Source organism: Falco punctatus (genome assembly GCF_963210335.1).
Source record: "Falco punctatus genome assembly, chromosome: 10".
NCBI classification, from domain to species: Eukaryota; Metazoa; Chordata; class Aves; order Falconiformes; family Falconidae; genus Falco; species Falco punctatus.
Genome location: NC_137590.1, coordinates 25,969,928 through 25,988,089, shown reverse-complemented (window position 1 = coordinate 25,988,089; position 18,162 = coordinate 25,969,928).

Sequence of the window (18,162 nt, the reverse complement as noted above, 5' to 3'; positions counted from 1 at the left end):
TCAACATGGCTTTTCGTGGATGTGAGTTGTTACCTGTTGTTTCCTGCCTGCAATTAGTGAATGTGTGAGAACCTGATACTTAACAGGTTGTTAGGTGGTTCCAGAGAGAAACAATTGACTTAATAAAAGCCTGATGAACATTTCACCCAAGAAACATCTGTAAACTTGTTTTAATGCATGCAATACTTCCTAGGTTTAGCCTGTTATGGGGCTTCACTCTGTATTTTCACACATTTGTCAAGGAACAATAATATATTTGATGGATGGTGGGTGTTAACATGTATTGAGGGAAGCTTTCCTCTAGCCAGAACACTTTGAATCCAGAGGTCATAATTCTGTTCCTTCCAGATTGATGTTAATTTTCTGTGATGCTAGAAGTGGACTCAACAACCTTCAGTTCATATGTTCTTCCATGCAGCAAGTGATGGAAACAATCTTTCTTATTTCAAGAAGTTGTGCTGCCATATCGTTCCAGATGGCTATGAACAATCCTAGCAATTCATCACTTGTTAACTTTTATTTTCAGTCTTCTTTGGATATTCATTTAAAATGTTGAGAAAGAGCAGAAGATTATCGGCAACCCCCAAGGGAAAGAGGGCATGTGTAATTTAATAGCTCATGATATTTTTTTTAGTTTTTCTTGTTTTCTTGCATTGTATAACCTGTCCGTGAGAACTTTTTAGCCCATTGGAGTTTGAATGTTTTGCTGCTGGCTCATGGCTTCCTCATGTCCTCTGGCTTACTCTGTTCTGATAAAATATGACTTGTAATTTAGAAGAAAATTATGTAAATGAAGATGTTAAGTTCTTATCAGGGCATTGTAAGCTTCAGTTTTAAAGGTCAACTTAAAGAAAACATAATCTTTTTGATGTTGTACTTTTGGCATGATTTTAATTGGCAGAATGGGCAAGGGGGCACATCGATGATTATATTTAGCAGATAACAGCAGCATCAGCTATGTTAAGTAAAACTGGGCAATAAATTCTTTGAATACCGTTAGTTTCTACTCCAGATTTAAATCTTGGAATAAGCCAATTTAGCATGGTGTGAAACTAACCAGTTTAATACCTGTTAATATAGTTACATAGTTACATTACTATACATATTGTTTGACACAAAATGTTGTAGTTTAGAGTGGGCTATGGCCAGCAAGGAGGATGTGATGCTTTCAGACCTGTGGCAAAACTGGTTCCCTCAGAATGATCTCAATGAACCCTTTTTTTGCTGCAAGTTTTAAGTTGTTGCTGAAGATCAGACTGTGCTACTTTTTGTCTCCGTATAGAGGGGAAAAATGTGTTGGGTGTTGCAGTTGTCTCTTGCTATTGCTGGTGGTACCCAAGCACTAATCTGTATTGATGTACCTTTCCTTTTAATAATAATAGATGCCATATCTTTATCATCAATATTTTTAAGCATCAGAATTGTCTTTGCTAGGATGTTAAGGATTTTTCAGGTAGCTGGGGTCTCACTTGAAAGCTGTGTGGAATTGTGCTTTTTGGATTGAATTGCCTTGAAAGATTGTTTCCAACACCACTCTTTGCTGCCTGCCATCTGCTCTAAGGGCTGTTTCTTTTTTCAGCTATGAAATGCAGCCAATTTGGCCCCTGTTCCTCAGGGTGTTGGGAGAAAGAACTTCTCCCCAGCTGTTGCCAAGGGGAATTCCCTGCAACTCTTAAATGTCCCAGAAAGAGGTGAAAGCAGAATGAAGCCTGACAACAGACATTGCCAGGCGGAATTGTGTTCAGTGAACTCTGTCCAGTTCGGGTCAGAATATCTGTCAGCTCTGGGCTGAGCTACACAGCTAAAGTTGTTGGTCCCGAGTTATGTGAGAAGCAGACTTGGAGCTTTTTGTGTACTCCTTCCCTTCCTCAGTTCTGACAGAGCAAGGTGTGTGATATGGACAAACCAGGAGCTGAGACTCAGGTTAGATTTGAATGTTTGCATCTAGTTGTAGTCTTAACATTGTATGTGAATTCTTTCAGATCTATGCCAAAAATGACAGCTAGACCTTTTAAATGAAGTATTTTTTTCTTTCTGACTCATAAGCTTGGTGTGTTGCATATGAAAATCTACAATGCCCTAAAATTCCAGAACTTTATTTTTGGACAACTCCCCATTACTTGTTGATACAGCAGAAGTAAGAGATTTTTCCAGGTGAGAATATTTTGTTGGTTTGTTTTGCTGCCATAAAATATTACAATCTTAAAAATTAATGTATTTGCTATACTCCTTTTACTTTTCCATGACTAATTTCGGGCTCCATGAAGAGAGTTAGCTAGCAATTTTTCTTAAGCCATCAGCTGTACGTTTTTCCTTAGGCCAAACTTTGCAATTTGAATTATTCTATACTCTGGTACTTTTCCCTTGTTAATGTTTAAGTCCTGGCTCTTACTTCTGCAGCGCTGCTAGGGATTTCCATCTTTGTAACACAACTGTAATGCTTGGTAACTCTTTTTTCACTTTTTATCTGCTGTTACTTCTGTGTGTGTTGTCGCTTTTGTTACTTTTATCAATGTTACTTTTGTTTGCTGTGTCTCATTGGTAGGGTGTTAGTCAGATATTCCTTCTTCCTTTTAAAGAAAGACTTGGAGGTGATAGCTTTCCAGACTGCCCCAAGTCCGCGTCTGCACCACCCATGCACACCTCCCATCTGCTTAGTTCGCTGCCTTTGAAAAGAGGAGGTGCCAGTTTCAGTGCCAGGACATCTTTCTGTGCTGCTGCCGTAATCCCAGCTTCGGTCACTGCTTCCGTTCTTAAATGGTGTCTAACTGGACAAGTGGCTCATTTCCTAGTGTTTCATTTGGACACCTGTCTACCATTTCAATTGTAACATGAAACTTACTTCAATAAACGAACTTGATATTTGACATTCTAATAATCAGGGAGTGACTTGGAAGTGCTCTGCCCCCAGAGCTAACTAGTCAGGAGGGCAGGTCTGGGTGTTGACACCATACATTCCAGATATGTTCCCTTTGTATAACGCTATCATGGAGGACCTTCATGGTCCCATCATGTGAACACTCACAAATGCTATCTGTAGTTCTGCTGACAGATAATGTTATTTTACAAATACAAAACATTTTTGTATTTGTGTGTTGTGCATTAACCCAGCTGGCAACTAGGCACCACACAGACACTCACTCACTCACTCCCTGCCCCTAGCAGGATAGCAGAGGGAAGTGGAAGAGTAAAAGTGAGAAAAATTGTGGGTTGAGGTAAAGACAATTTCACAGGTAAAGTAAAAGTCACACATGCAAACAAAGCAAAACAAAGAATTCATTCACCACTTCCCATGGGCAGGCAGGTGTTCAGCCATCTCCAGGAAAGCAGGGCTCCATCACACATAACAGTTACTAGGGAAGACAAATGCCATGACTCTGAACATGTGTCCTCCCTTTCCTCCTTCTTCCCTTGGATTTGTATGCCAAGCGTGACATCGTGTGGTATGGAACATCCCCTTGGTCAGTGGGGCTCAGCTGTCCTGGCTGTGTCCCCTCCCAACTTCTTGTGCACTCCCAGCCTACTTGCTGGTGGTCCTTTAGAGGTGTACCTGCTCCAAGTGGAGCCTTACCTATGAGCCACAGTCTCTTCAGGAGTCTGCCTGTTGTGGTATAGACTTATCCACAGTCACTGAGGTGCACCTGTTCCAGCATGGCCTTACCCATGGCTTCAGATATATCTGTTTCAGCATGGCTCTCCCCACAGCCACGGTCTTTTCAGAAGGAAACCTGCTCCAACACGGCCTTATCCATGGCTGCAGCCCTTCCAGGGGCGTACCTGGTCTGTCATAGGCTTATTCATGGCCACACACTTTGAGGTGCTCCAGCATGACCTCATGCACAGCTGCTGATGCTTCAAGCTGTACCTGCTGCAGCATGGGCTGATCCTTGGGCCACAATCCCTCCACAGCCGTACCTGCTGCAGCACAGACATAACCACGGCCATAGATGCTTTGAGATGTACCAGCTCTGCATAGGTTTATCCATGGCCACATATGATTTGGGGCATCCTGCTGCCATGTGGACTCATCCACAGGTCACACAGTCCCTTCGGCTGGACTTCCAACCTGTCCGGTGCAGCAGCACAGAAGCAGTAGCGATGCCCTGGCCATCTGCCAGCCCAGGCATGTCACCATTGCTTTATCAAAATGTTCCCAGGCACAGCAGAGTAAGACGATAAGCAGCACAGCAAGCAGTGACAGCAAAAAGCAGCCACAAACGAGCACTAGACTCTTAAGATACAGTAAGGCAAGCACGCCGCGTGGCAAGCACAGAAGCCTGTCAATTAATAGCTAAACAGCAATAGCAGCTATAAACTTGATCTGGCACATTCCAATCAAATCTGTCATTATCTCAAACCCTTTGAGCCCCACGTTGGGTGCCAGAAAGGACTGTCATGACACAATTTGTCTTATGTAGTGTAGATCTGTCTTTAATTATCAGTGTGAACATGTGGGAGTCCAAAAGCAAAACATCATAGCAGTCCTGACTGACAAATAATGCTGATATAAAACAGGTTATGTACTTTTTCAGATATAAACACTAATCTCACAAATTGATATGGATATATATAAAAATATTCTATTGTAAAAAATAAGTTATTCTAATGGAATCTTCTGGAAACAAAGCAAAAAGAACAGTGCTGCCAGGAAATAAGAAAAAATATTATTTGATACAAAGCAGAATATGCAACTGCTTTTAATCCTCTAACTTCACATGTAACAGTTACAATTACTTTGCATTGCACAAAAAGAAGAAGAAAAAAGAGGAAGAGAAGAACTTTAGCAAAGTTTCCTAAAATAAGTTTAGATTACTAGTGTAGTGAAAACAGCATTTGTTGCACTGTGTATTGTATCACAAGGTGGAAATAACAGACAGGTTTATCATATACTGTTTGTTTTTGTAGTTTAGCTTATTACCCTTTCTCTCCCTCTGGTTTTTTTATTTTTTTAAAAAAAGTTGGTTTATTGTGTGAGATATTATTGATGCTGATAGTGCATTTCTTTCTGTGTATGTACATTAGCTGCTATAACAGGCCTGACTGGGCTCTTTGCATGCTACAGCAGTGCAAATGATTAATACAAATGCTGCTGGGAGATCATTACAGCAAAGGCAGCACTAGATTATGGAGAGAAGTGCAGTAATAGCATCCAGGAATTCCTGAGCTTTCAGCTCAGCTCAGACCAGCTACTGGCTCTCCTCAAGTAAATTGCTTCAAATCTTGCTGCTCTTATCCTCATTACTTAAAGAAAATAATACTTTCTCAGTATAGTGTAAGATAACTGTAGATAATAGAAAACCTCTGTAAGCCTTTAAATGGAAGAACATATTATTATTAAACAGGTTTTTTACTGTCGTGCACACCTACATTTTAAGTCTTATTGGCAGAAAAAAAATCCGTGCTACCTGAGAAATTACATGCATTGTCTTTTGCAGGTATGAGACTGGTATTCTTTTAACATTAGACTGACACTAATAACCTGGAGTGTGGCTTATAGACAGGAGCTGCTGCACACAGTGCGTATATACAGAGCTGTGGAAAGAAAGCAATCCCATTAGGATCACCAGATAACCAGTGGGAACTGGAGAACGGTACACCCCAAACAGTACATCCAATATTCTGCCCATATGACAAACACTAAATCAAATACATTCTGGTCAGCTGTAGAGTAGCACAAATGTCCTCTTCCAATTTCCTTTCCCTCTGCCCCCAAAATTATTTTGTACTACTACCAGGCTGTGTATTGTGAATTTGAACAAATACATTATGTTATTCTTTTGCAAAGAACTCCCATGTACGGTTTCTAATTAGATGATTTTAATCTTCCCATTTCAATCAACCCACATAAACATCAAATATCAAGAAGGAATCTTTCTGTAGTCCTTCGCTGCCTCCACAGAATTGTTCTCAGCATTATAAATTATGTTTGTTCTCCTGTTACTGCATCTCCAGATAATGAGCAGTTTTATTATAGCTGAAGCATTATCCCAGCATGTATTTGCAAGAAGCATATGACAATGAAAGAGTAATTTTTCATTATTTTTCTTAATATCTTTAGACCATCTATGCATCTGATAAATATTTATACTCAGTTTTGTATAGAAATATATTCCTCTTTTCTGAATTACCCTCCACTGCAGTTGCTTTATATGACTTTTTCTTTTTATCCATCATAAAGCTATATTTAAGGTCATGTCAGTATCTTGCATGAACGCTTTTTCTTCTCTGTATTTATTGGGAATATGCAGCATGGACAAAAGAAGCATTATTTAGTTAAGGCAATTTTAAGTTTTACTTTAGATCTATTAGAGATTGCTACATAGTATTTTGTTTTAATATAGATCTTTGTAGGTGCTAAAATTCTAATGATACTTTAAGGAGCACTACTTAATGATCCTGTTTTCAAGTAGACTGTATCATAAAAAGGAGTATCATGAGATATTCAAAAGAATCCTGTTTCTGACAAGATTTGTCCCTTTTTAATTTTAATGCCCCCCTAGCATGTGAGGTTCATTACAACTAACTACAGAAAATCTTTATAGTATTTACGATTGGATTTCAGATGTGGCTCCCAAAAGGGAAAAGCATTTAAAAGCCTCTATTTGATTATAATGCTTTCTATGAAGAGAAACTCTGAGGCAGCAAGTTTGGCAGATCTAGGGGAGTGACTGCATCAAAATTTTGTGTAAGTAATAGTGCCTGCATCATTTTCAGGGATAAGAAAATGAGAATGAAAGATTTAAGTACCAAAGGAATGTTTGTCCTTATTTTTTTAAACTGTATCCTGTTTCACAATAAACGTTAAAGATGGGACCAGTTCTCCTGGTGTTGACATTGTTTCCCTCTACTGCTGTTGTTACATTTATACCGATGATTGTTTAATGGACAATTCATATGAAATGCACTCTCCCCCTTTTAATTTCAGTCTTATCTAAAAATAGAGGTTTTATAGCAGAACAGCATAATAGAAGATAATGGGATGATACACAGAAAGGAAATAACAAGCAGAAAGAGAAAGACCAGCTATATTCTCTCCAAAAAATCTCCTCTCTATGTAGCACTTAGAACTAATTATGAGGAAATAAAGACATTGCCCTCTAAAATCTTGACAGCTAAAATCCAGCTGTTTGTTGCTGCATCCTAATCCTTTTTTTATATAGGTTTCTGCAACAATAGTATTTTAATTTAATGGGTGTTTAGTGAATTTATTTTCAGAACTGTGAATCTCACTGTCCCAGATCTTATTAATGCAGATTAAGTGTGAGGAACATCGTCTTAGTGACCGGGAAGGGCACACTGGTATGTATTTCTTGATTGTCCGTTGTTCCACGTGAGGGAGGAATTGTCAGTGATCTGAGAGATACAGAAAATGCATGTGAGATGTGTCTGTTTTCTTTCTAATTTAAGAAAGTTATGTGTCTTCATCACAGATATTTTCAGGTAATTTAAACTGCAAGGTAGATGTACATATATTATGTGTATTTGTGATAGTTTTCCATATGTTTTATTAATATATTGCTGATGTTTGTATAGTTCTCCATACTTGTTATTATCCGTTCTTCTCAAGTGAATGTCAAACATGGCCTTGCACAACTCTTGCTACGTTAAAGGTAATTGGCAGCATTATTAATATTTGCAGGCATGCACTGTTTCAAAGGATTGCATTACAACGAGTCATTTTTCACTTAATCATTCTTTTTCTCTGCCAGTGTAGGCTAAGTTAACTCCACTGATCACTACATGAGAATTTGAACCTATATTTTATTGCAAGTGATGTCAGAATTCATACGAAGGAATTAATATGAACTCTTTTATATACTTAGTGGAAAAATGTAGCGCAGTGAAAGGTACCTGATTTCATGGTCGTCCTGGTATTGAGAAAAATCTGTTATGCTTCGTAACTTCTTATTGTATTATATAGGACCCATGAGAGTGTGATGCAGTTAACAAGTGTAAGAATGAAAGCAGAAATGTTTCAACAGATGTCACAATTGTACATCATTTTGTATTTTTGCTGTTTTCAAATATTTTGTGCTTTTAACAGCACCCTTGTCCTGCCTGGAGAAAAAGTAAGTTTTGTGTGTATGCTCAGTGTTCACCAACATAGTTTAAAGCAGCTTTGTGCTTCTATAGCGTGCTTCACACAAGGAGCACAGAGCTCTGTAGCAGCTGTGGTGACACATACGCAGTTAGTAACAACAGCCCAAAACTGGATTTAAAGTTCCCAACAGCTGGAACAGAGCTTATTGCATTTGCCAGTGTATTTCAAGGCCCTTTGGTAACTACTATAAAGAAAACCCTTTTGTTGCTCTTTTCAGGCAGAACATAACATAACATCTGCTGAAGAGTTAATTGTAGAAGAAAAACCAGCAGTTATTAGGCAAGAGAAATGCTTAGTGGTATGGTAACTGTGAGTCAAGGAAGGAAATCATGGTAAAAGAAAGATGGTGGAATAATTTCACATGTGTATGGATAACATTGTGAGTCCTGTATGTGTCGAATAAAGCATTTAACAAATCGATAATTTCCATGTTTACCAAAGCATATACTTTCAGTTTGCTTCAGTGGTGCATTAAAATGATGGAAGTGTGGTAATAATTGTAATTTAGTTTAGTTTAAAAAAATGTCTTTTAGCAGAATTATACTATAGCAGAAATTTGGAGATGTTGAACTGATGTTTTTTATGTCATGAAACTGATTCTTTTTACAAGGAAAAATAATTCATTTATGTTTTTTTCTAAAGTAATTATAAGCTGATGTTTTTATGAAGTTGTATTTTGTCTATAAATTAATATTACAAGATGTTATTGTTTATGCCTAGAAGAGATACTTCTGGATTCTTTTCAGAATGTGTTAATCTTCCTCCATTTGTGCTTAAAGGTGAAAATGGTTTTGAAAGTGCACGTTTCTTTAATTTTAAGCTGTATATTTATATAGGCTTTACTTTCAGTTATAGGGCTGGCTGGCTTTTACCTGTATAGACTAATGGAAAAACGCAAGGTCTGCTTTCATCCAGAGTTTTGATTGCAGGATATAAGGTTATAAACTTCTACATTTGAAGTAGGGATATAGTTACTGTTGAATAATTTGATGTTGAAATGGTACCGTTGCACTAATATTATATACCTTTCCTCTTGCTGTGTATATAAAATTTCCTTGAAGAGCTGTGTATAGATTTGATGTCCTACTGCCTGATATCCCATGCCTTTTTATCATAATGTGTTAATGTAGCTTTTGCCTTATCCAGTTGTTTGTACTTTTGGCTCTTTTAGGCCAATGGTTTTGACTCTAGAGTAAATGCTTAAGATCATTAATTAATTGTAACCATCAATATTTCTCTCTTTCCTCAATAATTCTTAAAGAACTTTGAAAACCAAAAAACTAACGCCCAAAGGTGATTGAAACTTGTAATTTCTTTTTGCTCGACGTGAAGTTATATAATCCTTCAGCACATTACATGGTTGTCCTGTGGCATTAGGGTATTAGTACTAATGGAAAGACATAGTTATTACAAACAATTCAAAATTTCACAGTGTGTATCTTAATAGCAGAAAGAGATTTTCTCATGATTAAAAAGAAAAATGGGTGGCAAAATAAGGAAGAAATGCTTGTTACATACGATGATCCCCTGGAGGCTTAATTACTGAAAAAAAACAAATAGGAGGTAAATGTTCAAGATGTTTACAGGTTAAACATTCCATAAGTATATTTTAAATAAGAGTATCTGCAGCCTTGGAGCAGCTAATTGCTCAAGAATCACAACCATTTATGCTACCTCATTTTCCCCTGGGATCGACACTCACAACAGGATAATTCTTACCCTGATATAAGTGTCACAGTAGGGATTCAGTGTAATTTGCTGATATGATATCAAAAATAGCATTAAGGTAATTACATTTTGCACTTGTAATGTTTCACAGGCAATAATATAACTAAAAATTACTCTTTTTGGTTGTAGTAACCTGACTGCTCCTTACCAGAACCACCTTTTTTTTTTTTCCTTTCTTTTCTTTTTCCTCTTAAGGTACATCAGTGAAGTTAATTAAAAGTTTTGGTGCTTTGTTAGCATCTTCAATACAGAAGTGTATCCAATAACGAGAGTTAAAGAAACAAACTGAAGTAAGTATTACACTGTTTGACCTGCAGGATGTTCTTTAGACTGAGCTGATCCGTTGTGTGAATTGTCTTCGGTACTGTTCCACAGCAGATTGAATTGACCCATTGGTTCCTCTCTTTTTCTATAGGAAAAGGAAAATCAGTAGCTTCTTTTTTTGTTGTTTTTTGGATGTATTACTACTGATAAAATTAAATCTTTGTAGTAGAAAAATTAAATTCTCTTTAACGCTAACTTGTGAATTACACAGCCTATGTAAGGAAGCTCAGCATTTGCAACTCAGGACTACCTGATCATAGCATTGTTCTTACAGTACAGTCCAGGGTAATGAAAATGCAGGGAAAAAGTAACTAAGAAAACCAGGTGTTAGTTTGTTGGAAATTGGTATTAAGATCTAAATTTAAATAGAGCTCCTTTACTTGACGCTTGAGTCACCAGGGACAAAGGAAATGGATTTAATTATTGTTTAGACTCAGCTTGACCAGAGATTTTGCAAAGCTTTGTAGTAAGCTGGTGGTGTCTCTTCCAAATCTTTTATCAATTTCTGGGAAATGTCCAAGTCCTGAGAAGCACTTCCTTATTTCTATGTGATATCTTACTTAGATGATATCTGATCATCTTATTTAGTTTAGATTTACCAATTTGATTTTACAGAAAGGGTGATTGCTTATTAAATCCTGGTTCAGCAGGCAAAGGTATCCCACAGATGGCAGATTTGTGGGATCAGACTTTCAACTTTTGTCAGTGCTGGTGTAATACAGACAACTTGAAGAACTGATGGTAATGTTCGAACTAGCTGGTATGACTGGTGTCGTTGTTGGCCTACAAAGCCTCCCTGAGCTGCCCTGTTGAAAGTTGGCTGCATGTTGCTCTGGAGGAAGCTATGAGTGGTTCTGCTTCATCCTGACCTCTACCGAGCTCTTGCAGGATTTGTCTACCTTGCATTTGCTTCGAAGGACTCACGTGCTGCCCATGCTTGACTGTTTCCTTTCAAAGGCTGGTGATGAAAATGAGGCGAGGAATCATGCTGGACTAAATATTTATTTCTGCAGTTGTTTTAATATTTTAAATATTTTATATATTTTAATATGAAGAAAACATTTTGAAAGAGATTGCTCTTCATTACAAAGCAGTACTCTGAGTAAGCCAGAGTTAAAGCTTAGAAATGAAGGCTAATTGATACAATGTATTTGAGGACTCTCCAGCAATGCGCTAAATCACATATAGAGGAAAGAAAGGCACATTTGAATATAATTTTTATTTTGCCATTGAACAGTGCAAGGGACCCTTTTTTGCAGACAGACAAATGCTTGCCATTACTTTATGCTCAAAGGCAACATTGAAAGTGACCTGGAACAGGCAGGAACTGACTTTTTTCTACTGATCTGATATGAAAGTTTTATCGTATTAGGAATTTTCTGTCATGGTGGATTAGTATCAGGTCATATTAACGTTCATTTTTACTAACTTGCAATGAAATGTGCTAACGTGACTACACTATCACACAAGAAAAAAAGCACAATGATTTTATATTGATGTGGTACCATAGAAGGTTTTTGATACCTCTGTCCCATGACAAGTAGGAAGAAGCTAAAAATAAAATAAAATACAATGGCTTGGGACAAGGATTTTGTGATTTTTCCCAGTGATGAAACCCCTTTCCCCAACTTCCCCACCCCCAGCATCATGTCCATATTTGTTTAATAGTTTCTGGGGTTTTGAAGTGATTAATTTTGAAGCAGTTTGGCCCTGATTTTATAATTGTGGTTACTCTCACATTTCTAGGTAAACGTCATTGGGAGCTGCAAATACAGATTACCTATACAAAACAAGCCAAGGTGTTCCAGGCTGATTATCCCTTGACTTTCAGCAAAGCGTTGACTTCTCAAAATGTTGACCTAGAAGCCAAATTAAAAAAAAAATAAAAAGGGGGGGGGGGGGGGGGCAAGGGGAAGGAAAGCCATCATATTTTGTCCATGCTCCATTATGCACAGAATGCTGTGGCCAGAAATAATTAACAGGCACAAAGGGTGGCAGTTAGTCATTTGGCTGTATGATTGTACCTGCAAGGTTTCTTTCATCTGGAGCCAAAATCTGATAAAAATGGGTAATGTCAGAAAAGTTCAATCTTATCTAAATCATGACCAGAAAACCCCTGGTTTTAATCTTGGCTCCAAACTTCATACAGGACAAAGTAGTTGAGTTTGGCTTCTAGTTTTAAATTAGTTATCTCTAATTCTGAAAGTCTGTACTATGGCTTTTGATTTTTCCTTGTGACACAGCTTATGTTCCTAAAAGCTTTGGTCTAAAATAGAAAGTGACCAAACCTTCCAAAGACTCCAAAGAGGTGATAAATTAAAATGCATTTATTTTCAAAAGTGCAGGATTTCTTCATTAGCTGAGATCCATGAATAAGACTAGGTTTCCTTTTAGAAAGTGATGAAATATGTTTACACCAGGGCAGAGGACATGTGCACTCCTGCTGCATGTGTAGCCCTTTGCAGGCTCTTGGCAGGTAAGGGGAGGAGAAACACACACTCACCCGGCTTTTTCTACTCTGAATTAAAAAAGCTGTATTTTTTGGTTGCTGTTCTAAGTAATAGAAGTGCCCTTGTGACTGGTCTGGGGTCAGTTGCCCTTTTGCTGTTTGTCATACTCGCCCTGCGTGGGTTGTGCACTGACAACTTCCAGGAGGACTGTGGAGCCCCAGGGCAGGGCTGGAGGTGTTGTGCCAGCTCTTGTGTTTTAACACTTGCAAATGAGATAGGCCTTTGTGCTCAAAGGAATGGGAAGGGCAGGCAGACACAGTGGGCTGTCATCCTGTGTCACAGGACAGGGCACTCTCTCCATTGACTGAACTGGAGACTTCAGCACTGCCATCAAGCTGAGGCATAAGTTTCCCCCTCATCCAGGTGGTTCCAACTGCTTTTATGAGTAGGTCGTGGCATCGTTGAGCTAATCGGCATTCAGGGATATAAAAAAGGTGGACCCTACCCAGGGAGTTTGGAACCTGAAATGCTCTGCGGTATTCAAAGTGCTGAGTTGGGATACTAACACAAGCAAATCTCCTAATCTATGGCTCAGCATGGGGGTAATAGCCAGCCCATAACAGGTACTAGGGAGGAGGTGTGGAAAGTTGAGCTTGGTCTTTCTGAGAAATGTAAAAGAACATCATATTACAGAGAAAACCTCAAATATTTTTTTTTTGTCAGTATATGGGAAATGTGTGTGTTAATCACGTGTAGTCATTAAGAAACTCTTGCATGTTAGACACTCTAACCTCTTCATCCTAGTGCTGTCCCCATGAGGCTCAGAGGCATCTCATCAGAATGGCCTCGATTAAAATGGCAGTACCACTATCTGTAGATTACTGCTTTCCATCATTAATACTGTTATCTCTCTCTTCAGACTGATTTTTAATTGTTATGTTTGCAATTATAAGTGATTTATAGGGAAATTCATTGCACAACCTGTCCAGAATCATTAAATTCACCTGGGTTGAATAACCTGATGTTCCTCTGGAAATAACCAAATCAGTGATACTATCTTACTGAATTTTCAGCTGCCATAGAAGTATAGAGTTTATCTTTACTTCTTTTTTTTTTTCTTTTTTCTCTCAAGTATAGTGGCTAGTGGGGGGGGCGGGGACAGGACAATTTTAATTCATACGAGGTAATTAGCCAAGTCTGAAAGGTGTGCGCTAATTACAGAATGCTGTATGTCTTGTGTAGGTGATTGCAGCGCAGGTTTCTGAATGGTAGCTATGATTTTTTCCAAACACTGTTCAGTAATTTGAAATGTTATTAGGGGATTAACTTTCCATACGAAAAGCTAAACTAATACTTATTATACAGATTATAACAGCGAGTGGCCTAAGAAGCTGTTGAGGCCATTATTTTGCAGGATGTAGCCACTGCCAAAGACCAAGGAGAGTGCAGGATAACCAGCCCAGTAAGGGAATACGCAGAGTACCATCCTCTGCTGTTCCTCATCCCTCCTACCTCTGCCAACACCAGCCAGGCTGATGGGCTCCGTTCATGAGCATGACTCCCAAACGAAGAGGCAGAGGAGAAGAGCTGTGAGGATTGTGCATTATATTGTTTTGCTACAGTTGTGAATCAGTCGAACTATGCTCAATCATACTGAGTTTTTAGCTGTTTTGGAATGTGCTTGTCATCTTATTCAGAAGCCAACCTTTGTGAAAAGGCTGCTTGGGTTTACCAGTTTGAGAAAACAGCTGAGTAGTACACCTTTAAATATTTATTTCCATTTGGTTGACATTGGGTAAAGTTAGTTTTTGCAGTCAGTATTTTTAAATCACATTAAACGGCTTGCTTTGATTTACTCTTTATGGTAGTGTTAGCTGTTGTTTATTCTGTCTCTTTCCTCCCCAGGTTTTATGCTCCTATAGAGCCGTATATTCTTTCTTTATGTGACCTCTAATACTTGTTCAACACATGGGAAATCAAACTGGCTTCCTCCAAGCTAAAAGCATGAGCCTGCAACTAGAGCTACGGGCTTGTATTTACAGTAAAAACCTCCCGTTCCCTGTGAACAAGGCAATAGCAAATGCAGACCTAATTTTAAATGAAGGCCATACAGCTATGATCACGGAGAATGGATGTGGGAGTATATGGCACAGTGGTGATGGAGAAGGAAGCTTTAAGATTTCTCTGTTGAATAAGTCAGCGCTTAAGCATGGGGCTCAGACTGGGGGCTGCAAAATGCACGCTAATCAGTGGATGGAAGATACCTGTGTACAGTTTGAGCTTCTAGGAGAAATGTAACCCTGTTACGGAAAATAAAGGGCTAAATTAATAAGCTTGCTCATCTTTTTCATTCTGTACCCTGGTTTATTGTTAAATTCCAGCATCACGCCCCACCCCCCCAAGAAAAAGGAAAACAAACCTGCCATCCTTGCTAAAAAATTCTTTTTATGCAAAAATGTACTAATTAAGTTGTATTATTTACACTGAGTTGTATTCTTTGTCTTGGAAAGCGCTTGGTCAGTCCAAGTATAATTCTTGATTAACAATTTAAAGCAGCTTTCTTCATGATTTTTTTCTCTACCTTTTTGCCTTCATTCTGGATTCTTTGACAGATCAACTAGATTTCTTCCTAAGAGGACTTGCATCTTCTCTTTAACAGAAGTCCAAATTATTTTACTGAAAAGTAAATGATCTCTTCTCCCTGCCACCCACTTTGTTTATCAAGGCTTCCTTTTCCTTGCATTTCAGTGCTGTTTCTGTTAGTAAAATTATTAGCCTAAACCACTGTTTGCACTAATATGTGATTAAATAGTTTATTGAATGCACTTTGTACACATATCTGGAATACATTTGCTGTTCTAAATTTTTTTTAATGCATTTAACTTCCAATATGAAATCTGGGGAAATGATTCTGGACATCTCCACATCAAATTCCCATTGCCTCCCTTTGTGTATCCTAGTGGCAATATCCTTGGAGATTTTCTCCTATAGGCATCTCTAAAACCCTTAATTGAACCACTAGTGTGCTTGTTTAAAGCGTTTCCCTTGCTTGGTTTTCTAAAATGATTTTTAAGCTTTCCCTACAGATGTTTTCAGTTTCCCTAGGCTTTCCCTTAACTAATGGCGTTATGATGGTCTCTTGCCTTCAGGGATCTCTCTCGAACTACATGAACTTGTAAAGTGTCAGTGAAGACTTCTCTTAGTTTCTGTTCTCTCTTGGATATCTGATGTCTAGTCTGTAGGCTTCCTCAGGGTTCAGTTATAAGTAGCTGTGCATCCTTTTGCAAGAGACTAAGGGCATAAGTCACTCCCTTACTCCCTTGCATGGGTTGTTCAGGTAGGAGGTCAAATGTGAAAGAGCAGTTGCTGCTGCCACTGAGCTGAGGGGGAAAATACATTGTACCGGGAAAAAGCTGGCGTAGGTCACACTACCAGTGGATCAAGCAGTGAATTCTTTTGACTGGTTATATCAAGATATGTTAATATAGCGCTTGCTATTTGTCTAATCAAAGATAGAAAGCTCAGATTAAAACAGCAGTGAAATCTTTTAGGACATAGCTTTGGTTTACATGTAAAGTCAAAGTTATGGGAAGCCTTGCAGGAAAGATTAAGGAAGATCTATAGGACACCCAGGGTGCTGGTCATTTTAAATTGTTTCTTTTAAAAGTTTACTTTGATTTAAACAAATCATGCAAAAAAAAAAAAAGCAAAAAAAAAAAGCTGTCATAGGCCTTTTAATTCAGTAGAGCTCAGTTACCATGAAAAATTTCACCTTTACCCTTTTTATCATTTTGACAGGATAAGGAGCCAGACAGGTCTGTGAAAGACACTTTGCCGCAGTAACCTGCTGCAAAGCAGCCATTGTGAAGGGCTGGCATGGTCCCTGTGGTCTGCCGGCACATCAGCCAGAGGTAACCTGCTGCGAACATTTGGGCTGAGATAGGGAAGGACAGCGTGTGCTAAAACCCCCTTATTCAGGTATGTTGCACCAGATACAGTTGTATCTTAGAGTAGCTGCAAATTAATCCTTTAAATATCCCAGGAAGTCATTGTGTGTTAGTTTGATCTTTTTCACTTTTACTCTTGAAAGTGAATTCTTAATTCTTTGGGTTTGTCCTGATTAAAAAAGAAAAAAAGTTAAAAGAATGAAACCAGGAAAAACCTGTCTCATACTGGGATATTTTGAGCTCTATGATTTACTTTTTGTTTCATTTGGTTTAGCCTTTTTCTTTTAATACTTAATCAGATCTTTCACTTCTGATATTCTATGGATGGGTTCAAAAGCTTTTTTGTTTATCTTACATGTTGTTCCATATATCTGTCTTGAGCCACATTGGCTTCTCTTGTCATTTTGACACTGATTTACTGGAATGAACTTATATTTTAAACTGTTACAGTTGTTTAAATGCCTTCCATTCCACATTAACTTTTCTCAACAATAGTTAGTTCTAATTAGTTTTTTCAGCCTGTTTGCAAATCTAGCACGATGCCTTCTGAAAATAAACTTACTGAAGAATATCAGACATTTTAAGATAATAAGTCATCAAGTGACTTTGCTGCTGGTAGTTCTTCTATGTTCTGTGTGTGCTTGTATCCAGTTATATGTGAATAATAATAGTCATTTAACTCCTAAAGAAAAAAACCTTTAATTCTATTTAATTCTGCTCCAGAAACTCATTTTTTTTCAGTGACCTATAGTAAGTAGGGTTTCAAAGGCTTTTGAGTACGTCATAAATTTCTAGTAGAATGTTCCAAAAGAGCTCTCATATTCTCTAGTGGTTTAACCTCAGGTGGCAACTTAGCCCCACACAGCTGTTTGCTCACTTTCTGCCCCCAGCAGGATAGGGGAGAGTGGAAGAGTAAAAATAAGAAAACCCGTGGGTTGAGATAAAGAGAATTTAAGAGGTAAAGCAAAAGCCGTGCATGCAAGGAATGCAAAGCGAGGAATCCCTTCCCCCCTTCCCCCCTCCCCAGGGGTAGGCAGGTGCCCAACCACCCCCAGGACAGCAGGGCTCCGTCACATGTAGCGGTGACTTGGGAGGACAAATGCCATCACTCCCAACGTCCCCCCGTCCTTCTTCTCCCCCAGCTTTCCATGCCGAGCGCGATGCCGCATGGGATGGGATGTCCCTTTGGTCCATGGGGCTCGGCTGTCCCGGCTGTGTCCCCTGCCAGCCCCTGGTGCCCCCCAGCCTGCTGGCTGGTGGCTGAGGAGCAGGAAAGCCCTCGGCGCTGTGAGCACTGCTCAGCAGTAATGAAAACATCTCTGTATTATCAATGCTGTTTTCAGCACAAATCCAAAGCATAGTCCCATACAAGCTACTATGGAAAAAATTATCACTGTCCAAGCTAAAACCAGCACATATTCCTATTGACACATTTTGATGGCATTATCACTGCCCTCTGATATGCATGTACCTGTCCTTCTCTTGAACTTAAATAGATTTTCAATTCTTCTAGAGACAATGGAAAGCTACAGCAGTACCAGGATATCATAGAATCATGGAATGGTTTGGGTTGGAAGGGACCTTAAAGATCATCTTGTTCCAACCCTGTGCT